A 14,413-nucleotide genomic window follows, 5' to 3' on the forward strand; every position below is an offset into this window, starting at 1 on the left:
AACCATGAGTTAGTTTTCTGATTTTTGGATGCAATTTGGATAGTCTTTTCAATGTTTGATGTGTTTATGTATGTTTGATTCTTGTTAATTGCCGATTTCATGGAATGATGATCTGATTTTGTTTTATGGAAAACTTTTGCATGTTCTTGTTCTTTGGTTCGAAACTTAGAGTGATTGCATGTAATTGGAGCTAGTAATTAGGTTTATGCGTTGTAACCCTAATTCACTTAAGTAGTAAAGGCTTTGGACAAAGGTCGAAATCAGATTATGCATGCGATGAATTGACTTGTGTTGAGTACTTGGATTTGCATGTTCATTGACCAAACTTTCACTTGTTCTTAATGATTCGAATGCATGAGATCATGAGTTGCGTTGATTGTGTGATACCTGCGTTTGAAATATGTTGGATTAAGTGCGTTGCTTAATTGACTAAGTAAAGGGAAGTAAAATAAGGGACATTGGTTGCGTTGATCTTTGTTTCTTGGTTGATGATGTTCCATGGTAATTAACAAGATTAAGGGATGCATGAATATGTTGTTCTTGATTAGTTCTTGAAAAATTGTTCTTCAAAGATTCTTCTTTTCCCACCTTTGTAAATAAAAACAATTTTAATCTTTGTTTATTTTCTGAAAATTTCGATTTTAATCTTCAAAAACCCCCCCATCTTTATGTTTTCTTGTTTGTGTAAATATATAAAATTAATTTTAGGATTTTTAGATAGCATGTAAACTTAAATAATATGTAAATAATCTGAAAATATAATTTAATTCCGTGAATAGTGTTTTCGTGAATAGTAATTTGTGTTTGTGTTATACATGAATTTGTGTAGTTAGAATTTAACTAGAATTTGTTGTTTGTATTTGTGTTGTATATGGATTTCTAATTTAATTCTAACTTAACTTGTATATGTTCTTATAATTTTCGTGTAAATTTGTATATTCTTTTCTTTAATTTTGTCTCACACGTTAGCACCCTCAATCCCTGGTTTAGAACGATCCCTGCTTATCCTATACTAACGCTCGACATTTTCAGGGTTTAAATTGGCGACTCCTTTCGAGCGCATCAATGACCTTAGAAGCTGGGAAGTATTTCTCCAAGAAGGCCTTTCTCATTGTTTCCCATGATGTGATACATCCTGCAGGAAGTTCATATAGCCAATCCTTGGCTCTATCAGCTAGAGAGAACGGAAATGCCTTCATCTTCAGAATGTTTTCATCTGCTCCTTGTGGTTGCATATTAACACAAACAGACTGGAACTCTCTGATATGCTTGTTGGCATCCTCCATATTGAGGCCATGGAACATAGGGAGCTTGTGCAACAATCCACTCTTAAGCTCAAACTCTGCTTGTCTTCCTGCTGCAGGGGCAGGGTATACTATGCCTGAAGGAGGTCCTCCTTCAACAGTTGCGGTGGAGAGTTCCCTAATAGATGCCATTCTCTCTTCCTTGACTTCTTCAGGTGGTGGTGTAGAGTTGGACGAAACCACAGGTGAAGGTGAACGTGAAGGAGGAGATGGACTCGGTGTAGGTGATGTAGACTCCTCAGAAAAGTAAATCCGCTTCCCTTGCTCGTTAAATGTGTACTCTTTGTATGTTGAAGGGGAAGGGCTTGTGTACTCAAGAAGTGAAGGATTCTTCAAACGAGCGAGCCTTGCTTCAATTTCCTTTATTGTGGAGGGTCTAAAAGGCTCGGTCGGTCATTCATAGGAATCCTGAACATCATCAAAATTCAAAGAAGTTAGCAAAGTATAAAGTGAGTTAATTACAAATTAGTGATTTATACATCAACTTTACTATTCACGAGTCACTATTCACAAGTTCCTATTCACGAATTTACTATTTATGATTTATACAAGTATAAATAGAGTATAAATTACAAACTATCCACAATCTTTTCACAAATAAACCACGCAAGAAGTTTATACAAGTATAAAATGTACAAAACAACACAATTTACAAGTGGAGGTTATGTTCAAGTATCTTATTATCTTTACAAAATAAAGTTAATATCTCAATTGATTACAAGTTGTAAGTCGAGCCCAATAGAAACCACTACTATTGGTGAGATACGATCTAGGGATAGTCGCCTAGACATAAGTCACTTTCCTTTGTTTCAGAAGGCTAGATGGCCAGATTAAGAGGTAAGTGAGAGGGAGGACTCATTTTGGTGACACTACGGAGGCTACTCCCTCATTGAGGTTTAGGCCCCTATTGGCTACTCCCACATTGTGGTTTATGCACCGTCTATAGTATCTCTGAGATCCAATTTGAACCCATCACCCAGGGTCTCAACCTAAGACACCACCTATATGCCCCTTACTCAGCTTGGAAATAACTCATGTGTTAGACAGTTCTCCAAATGCTAATGAAAGCCGCCCACAACCTCATAAGACCTTAGAAAGATACTAGTGAAGGGTTAAGGCCAATATTAACAAAAGGGCCCTTATCTACTCATACGATTTTACACACTTATAACAATCAAGAATTTAACAATATTCACCATTAATTCTTTTCTTTTCTTTAAGATTAGACACATTTTACACAAAACTTTCAAACAAGAACAAACAAACGTCACATATATATATTTTTTTTTTCTTTTTTTTTTTCTTTCTTTGTACGAAAATACTTACAAATATTTCTATTCTTTCCTTTTCTTTACAGTTATTTTCAACACTTAGGTACGGGAACAGGGAGTCTCGATGTGCAATGGGACTGAAACAGCTACCCTTTTCAAGACTATGTTTAATCCAATATACCTTAGTGAATCACAATATTTTCATTTGTTATATATATCATTGATTTCAAATTCAATTCCAAGCGGTAAATCAAGAGGACGTGCGGCCCAAGTGTAGTCGTCTAGACACAAAGTTCCTCCTACATCCTTTGGGCAACCTTACTGAAATGGCCAGGTAGGGGAGGGCGACCACGAGAGGTAGAATCCATTTTGGCATGAGCTACTCCCACAATGTGGTTTAGGCCCATTTGTAAGCACTTCTGAATTCAAGAACCAGTCATGAGCGTTGTCCCCTTCCTAGACACCATCCCACATAGGCTATACTTACTTGGATGAAAAAGGTCCTAAGTGTGAAGACAGTTCAATGAATGTTAATAAAGGCCGCCCTCAACCTTAAGGGACCTAGACTAGGTACCAATAAGGGGTTTAGGCCAATATTAATAAACACGACTTCACCTATTCCTTCTTTAATTTACAACTCACAATAAAAATTCGTATTTAACAATATAAATAACAACCTGAGTAATTAACTAACTAATTTTCGACAATTACAAAATAATTAACAAGTAAAATTTTTTTTTTTTTTTTTCGGTCACAATATAAACAAAACACATATTATTCACAAAGTGACAAATGATTTTTCAATCCCCGGCAACGGCGCCAAAAATTGATGCGCTCGAAAGCAAGCGCATAATTTAACCCTGAAATGTCATTAGTAGTATATAATAAATAGGGATCATTCTATTCCGGGGATTAAGGGTACACCTGTCAATGTAGGACAAACAAACAATTAAAATTAAAACAAAGTATAATATTCACAAAGGTATTTACAATTATAAACATTATTTACGAAAATAGGGGGGGGGGGATTTTGTTTTTGGTTTTCTTTTTCGAAAATAAAAACTAAGTTAACACAATAATTAAAATGCGAAAACATAAAAATACAAATGGAATGTGAGAACAAAGATCAAACTGAAATATATGATTAAAAATCAAATCAATTTCTAACATTGCTCATCATAGTCATGCAAGAAGAGTTGATCATGTGAAACGTTAAAAGCAAACAATTTCCCATATTTTACTTTTCAATGCTAATTAATCTAAGTGAAAGCACAAAGACTAATCCTATCAAACATGCATGCAAGCCCTAGAAAGCTAGTCAAACACAACATATTCAACGCAATAAGCACCTAGAAAGGCTATCAACTCAAGTGTTCAACTTAGTATGAAAAAGTCCACCTAATTGCAATTCTCTTTGATTAAATTCGGTTTTTGCACAAAACCTTTACTACTTATTGATTCAAGAACACAAAACCAAAAAGTTGATTCATGTTCTCAAATTCGTAGCACCATTCATATAAAAACCCTAAAAAGTTCGAACCATTCAAGATTAATATACAAAAGATTTCTATCATGCAAATTTAATCAAACACTCACACAAAAGCAACCATAAATCGCAATATATGAATCTGAAAATTAACAATTAATCATAAAATTTCAGAAACCAACAATTGTTCAAACATATGTGTCAACTAGGGCAAAACCAACGAAAATACAAAGCAAAGGTTACAAGGAAAATCGGATTACACAGTGGATGAAGATGAGATGGATGAATTGATGATGTGGTCTCTTGAATTTCGAAAGCAATCTTCAAGGATGGTGATGGATGGTGTTCACGGCTTGTCTTCTTCTTCCTTGGCCTTGCTTGCACTTCGTGGTTGCCCTAGAGGATGGAGAAGAGCACGGCTAGGCTAGAGAGAGTTTTCTGATTTTTTTTCTAAAGTGTCGAATGTCAAGAAATTGGAACCCTTAACGTTGAGAAAGTGAAAGAATATATAGTGGACGGCCTCCTTGGTCTCCAAGCCGTGTGCTTCCTCTTAATTCTCACGGCAACAATGTGTTAACTCCACATAATTTCCTCCAATGCTTGCTTGCCACATAAGCCCTATGAGGTGGTCCATCCAATCACAAAATTCCAATATTAATTCCCTAAATAATCTTGCCGAAATTCCCTTGATATAATTTCTGATTTTTGTAGTTCAATTCGGCCAAACTTCCTTTAGGGAATTAAGGAATGTATCTAGACTTCTTTTGAGCTTTTCTTGGTCTCCACCTTTTTCTCTTTCCTTTTATTTCTCCCTTGAATATCTCCTTGCCGAATTCTCTAGGGTTTTCTTTTTAATTCACATGGCAAATCCTTCTTTTCCTCTTGCTTTGGACGGCAAGGAGTCTCCTAGGGATTATCTTTCCATAAATATTTCCCTAGAAAATCTCAATCGAAATCTTCTTTATATTTTCTGATTTTCCACGTCATTTTCCTTGTTTCTCTCTTGGCTTTGGACGGCAAACTCTCCTAGGGTTTAATCATTGCGTCACAAACCCTAATTGTATGGGCTTTCGTGGGCCTTTGATCCAATTTGCCGAAAATCCAATGAGTCTTGAGAGTTCTTGGGCCTTGTTGCTTCAACTTCAAGCCTTGTCACCTTCCAACGTCATAACACTTCATTTTTCCATTTCTTTTTTCATGGTAACGTTGGAAACTTCATAGGTAAGCTTTCCTCCTTTTCGCAGGGTTTCCTGGTTGAAGCAGGAAAACTTCTTTTCTTCATTTCTGCTCATTTCCGTAGCTCATTGTTTCTCATTTTTGCTCCCCTTGACTTTCGCAAGCTCCTCTTTCCATTTATGAGTTCATTTCCACTTTTTAGCTCCGAGGTCCTGAAAATAGAAACTATACTGAAAATAGAAACTTTCTACAAATGAAAAATAGAAACTTACTAAAATGAAAAATAGAAACTTACTAAAAAATGAAAAATAGAAACTTTCCTAAACTGAAAATGGAAACTTGCCAGAAATGAGAAATGGAAACTACAAAAATGGAAACTTTCTACAAAAAGGAACTTTCCCGATCAAAGAATGGAAACTTTCCAAAACAGGGATTTTTCAAGGAAATGGCGCAGAAAATGTAGGGAAAAACAGTTAAAACGTCGCATTAAAATGCTCCTATCAGGCTACCAAGGAAATCATGGGGGCCCACCACGTCCAAGATATGATCCTTACTCGAATACTTACAATCCTGGATGGAGGGACCACCCCAACTTCAAGTGGACAAACAATGAAAACACTCAAAATCCCCTTGGAGGAAGTTTTCAACGTCCTCAAGCACCACCATCATTTCAAGGGCCATCTTTTCAAGGACATCAAGGACCACCATTCCAAAGGCCCTACATGCAGAACCAACATGCTTCAGGGAGTTCAAATCAAGGCGTTAACTATGACAAGATGTTTGAAGCTCTCACCAGTTCTACTCAGGCCTTGGTTCAAGGACAACAGACCCACACCAAAGACATTGCGGATCTGAAGACGCAAATGGGCCAAGTTGTGGACTTTATGAGCAAGATTCATGAAACTGGGAAACTCCCTAGTAACACCATACGAAATCCTAAGGGAAATGTGGAGAATGCATCTTTGGTGACTACTAGGAGTGGAAAGGTGTTTGTGGATCACCCTAAGAAAGCCAAGGAGGCTCAAGTGGCCATTGAAGTTGAGGAAGAACAAGAAGCTACCAAGAAGAGCCTTGAAAAAGACCCTGCAACGTCCAAAGAAAATACTAGGACGTCCTCCCCTTCTAAAGCAAAACCGAAACCTAAAGGTAATGATTCTAACTTGTCTAATTCGGTTATTGCTAATCCTTCTCTGTCTTGTATGCCCTTTCCATGCAGATTTGCTAAGTCGAAGAAGGATGAAAGTGACCAAGCTATCTTGGAAACTTTCAAGAAGGTGCAAGTTAATCTACCCCTCCTTGAGGCTATCAAGCAAGTGCCTAGGTATGCTAAGTTCTTGAAAGAGCTTTGTACCTCAAGGAGAAATAAAGGTGAGAAGGAGGTAGTCAAGGTAAGTGAGAACGTATCCGCCTTAATTCAGAGGAAACTACCCCACAAATGCAAGGATCCTGGAAGTTTTACTATTCCATGCACTATTGGTAACTCTAGGTTTGAGAATGCTATGTTAGACTTAGGGGCATCTGTGAATGTCATGCCCTATTCTGTTTATGAAACCCTAGGTCTAGGTGAGCTTAAATCTAATAATGTTATCATTCAGTTAGCTGACAGGTCTAATGCATACCCTAGAGGTTTGTTGAAAGATGTTCTTGTGCAGGTTAATCATCTTTTCTTTCCAGCTGACTTCTATGTGTTGGAGATGGAGGACTCCCTAGTGAGTTCAACGCCATTGCTATTGGGTCGCCCTTTCTTAAGGACGGCCAGGACCAAGATAGATGTGTATGATGGCTCTCTCACCATGGAATTTGATGGTGACGTTATTGGCTTCAACATATTTGAAGCTATGAGGTATCCTCTTGATGTTCATGATTGTTTTTCTATTGATATTCTGGACAATCTTGCACAGGAAATGTTTGATATCATGAATGAGGATACTTTGGTCACCACACTCGAGCAAGGAGTGGGATACACCAAGGATGGCGTCACACTCCATGAAGATGTGCTCAAGGAAACATGTGAGGACGAAATCATTGCTAATGTGTCCTTCCTTGAGGCATCATCCTTTGTAGGTAAGTCTCCTCCACCCTTGTCCATTCAGTTATCTGCTAATAAGACTTTACCTTCAGTGGTTCAGGCACCAGAACTTGAACTTAAACCTCTACCAGACCACTTGAAGTATGTCTACTTAGGAGACAAGGAGACTTTACCAGTGATAGTGTCCTCCTCTCTTACTTCTTCTCAAGAGGAGAGATTGGTGGAGATGTTGAAACAACACAAGACCACCATAGGATGGACATTGGCGGATATCAAGGGAATAAGCCCTACTACTTGCGTCCATAGGATACTTCTTGAGGAGGGGACAAAACCCACTAGAGAGGCTCAACGTCGTCTCAACCCTCCCATGATGGAAGTTGTGAAGAAGGAGGTCATCAAACTCCTAGATTGTGGCGTCATATACCCAATTTCAGACTCCAAATGGGTGTCCCCAGTTCAAGTTGTACCTAAGAAGTCAGGAGTGACTGTTGTGAAGAATGCAGAGAACGAACTGGTGCCCCAAAGGACAGTTACTGGCCACAGAGTTTGCATAGACTACAGGAAGCTCAACGCAACAACAAGGAAAGATCACTTTCCTCTTCCATTGATCAAATGCTTGAGCGTTTGGCTGGACATGATTACTACTGCTTCCTCGATGGCTACTCAGGCTACAATCAGATTGCCATAGCCAATGAAGATCAAGAGAAGACGACATTCACTTGTCCTTTTGGAACATTTGCCTATCGTCGCATGCCTTTTGGACTATGCAACGCCCCAGGTACCTTTCAGAGGTGTATGGTAAGTATATTTTCAGATTATATTGAGAAAATCAAAGAGGTATTCATGGATGACTTTTCTGTTTTCGGAAAAAGCTTTGATGATTGTCTTAATAATCTTGAAATTATCTTAAAACGTTGTGTGGAAACTAACCTTGTGCTAAATTGGGAAAAGTGTCATTTTATGGTTAGACAAGGTATAGTTTTAGGGCATATTGTCTCTTCTAGAGGAATAGAGGTTGATAAAGCTAAGGTAGACCTTGTGCGTTACTTACCCTCTCCCACTTCTGTGAGAGAGATTCGCTCTTTTCTTGGCCATGCAGGGTTTTACAGGAGGTTTATCAAGGACTTCTCAAAGATTTCGAGACCTTTATGCCTACTACTCCAAAAGGATGTGGCGTTTGTTTTTGACAAGGAGTGTCAAGAGGCCTTTGACAAGCTCAAGGAGCTGTTGACGTCAGCTCCCATCATGTTATCTCCAGATTGGTCCTTGCCCTTTGAGTTGATGTGTGACGCCTCTGACTATGCAGTTGGAGCTGTTTTGGGGCAAAGGAAGGACAAACGACCTTATGCCATCTACTACGCCTCAAGGACTCTTAATGATGCGCAATTGAACTATTCCACTACAGAGAAAGAGCTCCTTGCAGTTGTTTTTGCACTTGAGAAATTTCGGTCTTACTTACTTGGTACCAAGGTTATTATTTATACTGACCATGCAGCTTTGAAGTACTTGATGACCAAGAAGGAGGCGAAACCAAGGCTCATTAGATGGATCCTACTCTTGCAAGAGTTTGACGTTGAAATCAAGGACAAGAAGGGTAGTGAGAACGTGGTAGCTGACCACTTGAGTCGTTTGGTGCACGCAGAAGACCCTCTCCCTTTGGTGGAGACGTTTCCAGATGAACAACTCTTTGGAATCCAGGTAAGTGAACCATGGTATGCGGATATTGTGAATTACATTGTTTCTAGGAAAATTCCTGATACCATGTCACATGCTCATAGAGATAGGCGTAAGAAAACTGTTAAACAATATGTTTGGGATGAACCTTATCTGTGGAAATATTGCTCTGATCAATTGATTAGGAGATGTGTGCCTGAACATGAACATAATGCTATACTCTCTTTTTGCCATTCTAAAGCATGTGGGGGTCACTTTGGGTCTAAGAAGACTGCGTTTAAAGTGTTGGAATCTGGGTTCTTTTGTCCTACGTTATTTAAGGATGCTTATGCATATTGTTTGACTTGTGATAGATGATGCCAAAGAACAGGAAATCTAAGCTCTAGAGATCAAATGCCTTTATCTAATATCATAACTGTTGAAATATTTGATGTCTGGGGTATAGATTTCATGGGACCTTTTCCTTCCTCTTTTGGTTTTCTCTATATCTTGCTTGCTGTGGATTATGTGTCGAAATGGGTGGAGGCAAAAGCCACTCGAACTAATGACTCTAAGGTTGTTGCAGATTTTATCAAGTCTAACATCTTTAGCAGGTTTGGAATGCCTAGAGTTCTCATTAGTGATGGTGGTTCCCACTTTTGCAATCGGACGATAGAGGCTCTCTTGAAGAAATATGATGTGACACATAAGGTTTCTACACCTTATCATCCACAAACAAGTGGGCAAGCTGAGGTCTCCAATCGTCAAATCAAGGGGATATTGGAGAAGACTGTGAATCCTAACAGAAAGGATTGGTCCTTGCGTTTGGAGGATGCTTTGTGGGCCTACAGAACTGCATACAAAACTCCCATAGGTATGTCCCCATATCGAATTGTCTATGGCAAACCTTGCCATTTACCTGTGGAGTTAGAGCACAAAGCTTGGTGGGCTGTGAAGCAGTTTAACATGGATCTAGATGAGGCTGGGCTTCATAGGAAGCTACAATTGCAAGAGTTAGAGGAGATTAGGAATGATGCTTTCGAAAGTGCCAAGATCTACAAGGAAAAGACTAAGGCATTCCATGATAAGATGATTCGTAGGAAGACTTTTGTTGTGGGACAAAAAGTCCTCTTATTCCATTCTCGCCTTAAACTCTTTCCAGGTAAGCTTCGATCTCGTTGGATTGGACCTTTTGTTATTACTCATGTGTTTCCTCATGGAGCTGTGCAGATAAAGAGTGAACAAACAGGTAACGAGTTCAAAGTGAACGGCCATCGCCTCAAGCCATACTATGAGACGTTTGTGGAGCATGAAGTGGAGGATGTACCCCTCCAAAACGCTCCACAACATGAGGATTAAATGGAGGTACAAGTCTAGGCTGAAAGACTATAAACATTAAGCGCTGCTTGGGAGGCAACCCAATTCAGAAGTAGTTGTGAAGGAGTCTACACACGCAGATTTGATTTCTCCTTCCCTATTTCTCCTTCTTTTCACGTTTTCTTTTTGTACTTAGTAGTTATTTTCATAAATTTCTACCCTATATGCTTAATTGTTTCATTGCATGCTTATGATTGATTACATTGAGGACAATGCAATATTTAAGTGTGGGGGAAGGGATTTATACTTTTATCTTGAGTCATATATTGAAAAATACAAAAAAATCGAAAAATGTCAAAAATAACAAAAATTTCATTGCTTTTATTGAGTCATTGAGTCATGTTTTGGGTGAAATAATTTCTTCAACGTAGGCGCATCTATTAAGGTGTGATGTCTAGGTCTAGTTTGGATACGAGAAGTGCTAGCAAAGGGTCTCGTCCCCTGCTAAACAAGTGAGCTGAGCTCCGCCAAAATCGTTCCCTTCCTTACCTGGTCACATCCCAAAGGAGTTACCGAAAGGAGAAAGGAAATAACCCTAGTCCCTAGTGATGCGGCTAAAATAGCCTCACAATTTAACCCTGCAAAATGTAGTTGTTAGTATAGGATAAGCAGGGATCGTTCAGTCCGGGGATTGTAGGGTACACCTACACAAAAAGGTCGATTAACAAATAAAAAAATAAAATGGGGGGTTTTGAATTTTGGTTCCTAATCTACTTAAAATAAAAACAAAACAAATAAACCTATATACAATGATCGACTTCCCTAACCTAGACCAATACCACTTGGAAATTACTAAGTGTAAAAACAGAAAATCCATTTCAACATGCTACAAAAATATGCCCATCTTTAATGCCTAGATAAGAGCTCAAATGAAAAGCCTCAGCGGATCAATCCACTTATCTGATTCATTCTAATGTAGGCATGGATCGGAAAAGTCCTTACCAAGCCTAATACTACTAATTTTCGAAAACACTCAGCGTAATTCTCTTAACTAGTAGTATTATCTAACCCTCGAATCAACTCACACGTGCAAATTAACCATTACACATAGAATTTAACACATAATTTCCAGAATCATTTAACCATTGAACATAGTTTTTACCACTTTTTAGAACTAATTGCTACTTGTTTAACTCAGCGTCTTAACAAATAACAATTACTCTTGGCAAATTAAGCAAACACACAAAAACTCTCACCGTTATTCTAGCATGCAAACTTATTAACCTAACTCTGAAAATTACCTAAACACGTAAAAGGGCACAAGATTGTAACATGCATCATAAAAGAATTCTTAAAATTAACTCAATAATAAACTGAAAATCTCAAAAATATTAATAAAAATATTCTGAAAATTCCATGTCTCCAATTACACAACTCGCAAATTGAAACACACAAAACCGAAACAAAAATTATAAGTAGAGTCATAGTTACACTTTGAAGCTTTCCTCAGCGGCTTAGCAACAAGGTGATGAACTTGTCTCTACTATGGTGGTGGAGCGTCCTTGACTCAGCGCCTTAGAGCTTTGTAGATTGATGGATGGATGGTGGTCACGGTCTTGTAAGATATGGAGGTTTGAGGAGTGAATTGGGTAGAGTCTCGAAAAAGTTTTTGGCCAGGAAGTGATAGGAAATGAATTATCTTGGCTGGGAAGTGATGCAAATTATGTTCTGGGCGTTGCCTATTTATAGGGGAGCATTGGTTGGCTTTCCCAACTGAAACGTCTTCTTTATGGCCTTAACTCCTCTCATAATTGGGCAATTCCTTTAGTTTCCAAGCTGAAACGTCTTTCTCTTATTTATTTTTCCAGCTGAAACATCTTTTTCTTTTATTCCTCAACTGAAAACGTCTTTTCTCCTTTATTCCCCAACTGAAAACGTCTTTCTCTTATTTATTTTCCAGCTGAAACGTCTTTCTCTTTTATTCCTCAACTGAAAACATCTTTTCTCCTTTATTTCCCTTCTTCATTGCTTGGTCAAATATCTTAATGCTTTATTTTATGACTCCATCATTGCTGTTTCCAAGAGTTCAACCAGGCAACGTTTCCTACAACAAGCAGGAGAATATCAGAATTTTCTAGAGAAAATAAAGGGAAATTAAAATGTAAAGACTGCAAAAATAGTTGACAGTTAGGAATCCTGATCCAGCTAGGATTTTTCATGAATTTTACTTTTTCCGCCTATTTCACTCCAAACACTCAACAAGACTCTAAAAACGACTCAATGACTCAAAACACTAAACTTAAGGGAGAAACAAGGCTAAAATGGCGCACATATTCAATAATATTGTCACACTTTTTGCTCCTATCAACTACCCCACACTTAGATTTTGCTAGTCCCTTAGCAAAACAAAAATACAAAACAAAACAACGACTCAACAAAAAAAAAAAAAAAAACAAGTAAATGACTCTACTTCCCCTAACTGTTGTCTCAGAGACTCCAAACTCATGGCTTTCACGTTAAACACTTAATCAAAATTGCATAGATAATTCTATGGTTAATAAACCTGTGACAGTCATATGACTAAGCAAGATATGGAGAACTTAAGTTATACAGTGAATGATAGCATGTTTCGAACAAGTCCAATCCAAACTCACAGGCATACTCTCGATTTTTCTCTCAGAAATGGCTATGCTTAAAAGCTTCACTCTCAAGTATATGCAAGAGAATAAATTGTAAGGCAACAAACAGCTTGCATATTTCATCAATAAACGCATTTTGTGAAGAATTATTAAAGACCTCAAGAAATGACTAAGTACACAAATGGACCTAAACCATAAGCTCGACTGCGTAACTGACTCCACTAACCAAAGACTGCCCATCTCAAGGATCAAGTCAGCACTTAAAACAGGTTGTAATGGGGCTAAGCTAGGGTTTTCGAAATGAAGATTAAGGATACAAAAATCCTAAGGACCTAGCAGAGCATATAAGGACCACCTTATGTCATCATTTTTGTAGGCCAAATATCATTGTTTTGGACCAAACCTTCACTCTAACCAACATGGGAATGGACAAAGGCATAATTTTCAACTTTGAGCCTTCTACAAATTTGAAAGTCCAAAACCACACTTCAACAATTTCCCAAGAGTTTTCTTTTCAATTTTTCTTCTCTTTTGCCGCTTTTCTTTCTTTCTTTTTCATTTTCATTTTCTTTCTTTTTTTTTTTTTACGGCAAATTTTTTTTTTCTCTTCTTTTTTTCTTGGATTTTCCCCACCCCACACTTGTCTTTCATCGTCACCCCTACATACTATGTCATGCTCTACTAAGTCCCTAAGACAAGGGTAGAGATATCCTGTACTAAGCTCATGGTAGGGTAGTGAGGGTGATGAAACAAAGGTTTTCAACGTAGGCTCAAAGGGGTTCATTCTAAGGAGTCCCACGACGGGCACAGTTGGGGACACATGCTTGTTTGGCTATGGTGGTTACCCTAATGCCTTCTATCCTATCCAGGATCAGTGCATATTATGGCATACAAGTTTTGAGAGTCACAACAGCCGAGTTCTAGTACTCTCTAGTCCATTAAAATCTATGGCACATGATCATTGGATTTTCAAAGAATGATGAGGTTTTGCAAATACAGCCATGAAATTTTGAATTTATCAATAAGCACTCGAAAAGAAAGTATTTTAGCTCAACAGCTCACTTAGGGTAAAATGAATCAGACTTAATCCTAGCATGCTTAATGAACCAAGTTACAATCCTATCTCAAATCTTCATACAAGCATTACAATGTCGATTAACCACAGAATTCAATTAAGTCCTATATCGATTGTGAAAACCTTCAGCCATGAATTCAGAGACATGTTCATCCTAGACGTTAGGGGCATCCTAAGACTCAAGCAAACAAAACAAAAAAAAAAAGACACTAAAAAAAAACCATAGAATATTTTTTTTTTTTTAACTAAAATAAAGGTGTAAACCTACCCCACACTTAGAATCTACATTGTCCTCTATGTAGGCCAAAAAAAATATGGTATATAGACCCTAAATATGGGGGGCTACGAAAATAAGGGAAAGCTAAAATAAACAAACAAACAAAGACACAAGTACAATTCAACCTAAGCAAGTGAAGGGTAGAAATGTCAAACTCTCGTTGATGGCTCCTTCACAGCTTCGGTT

At 38.0% G+C, this 14,413-nt stretch overlaps 1 pseudogene; it reads left to right on the top strand.

The window, feature by feature from the left end:
* The window catches only part of LOC112171177, a 145,617-nt pseudogene that overhangs the window by 114,411 nt on the left and 16,793 nt on the right, over window positions 1-14,413 (top strand).

Source organism: Rosa chinensis, chromosome 6, assembly GCF_002994745.2.
Source record: "Rosa chinensis cultivar Old Blush chromosome 6, RchiOBHm-V2, whole genome shotgun sequence".
NCBI lineage: Eukaryota > Viridiplantae > Streptophyta > Magnoliopsida > Rosales > Rosaceae > Rosa > Rosa chinensis.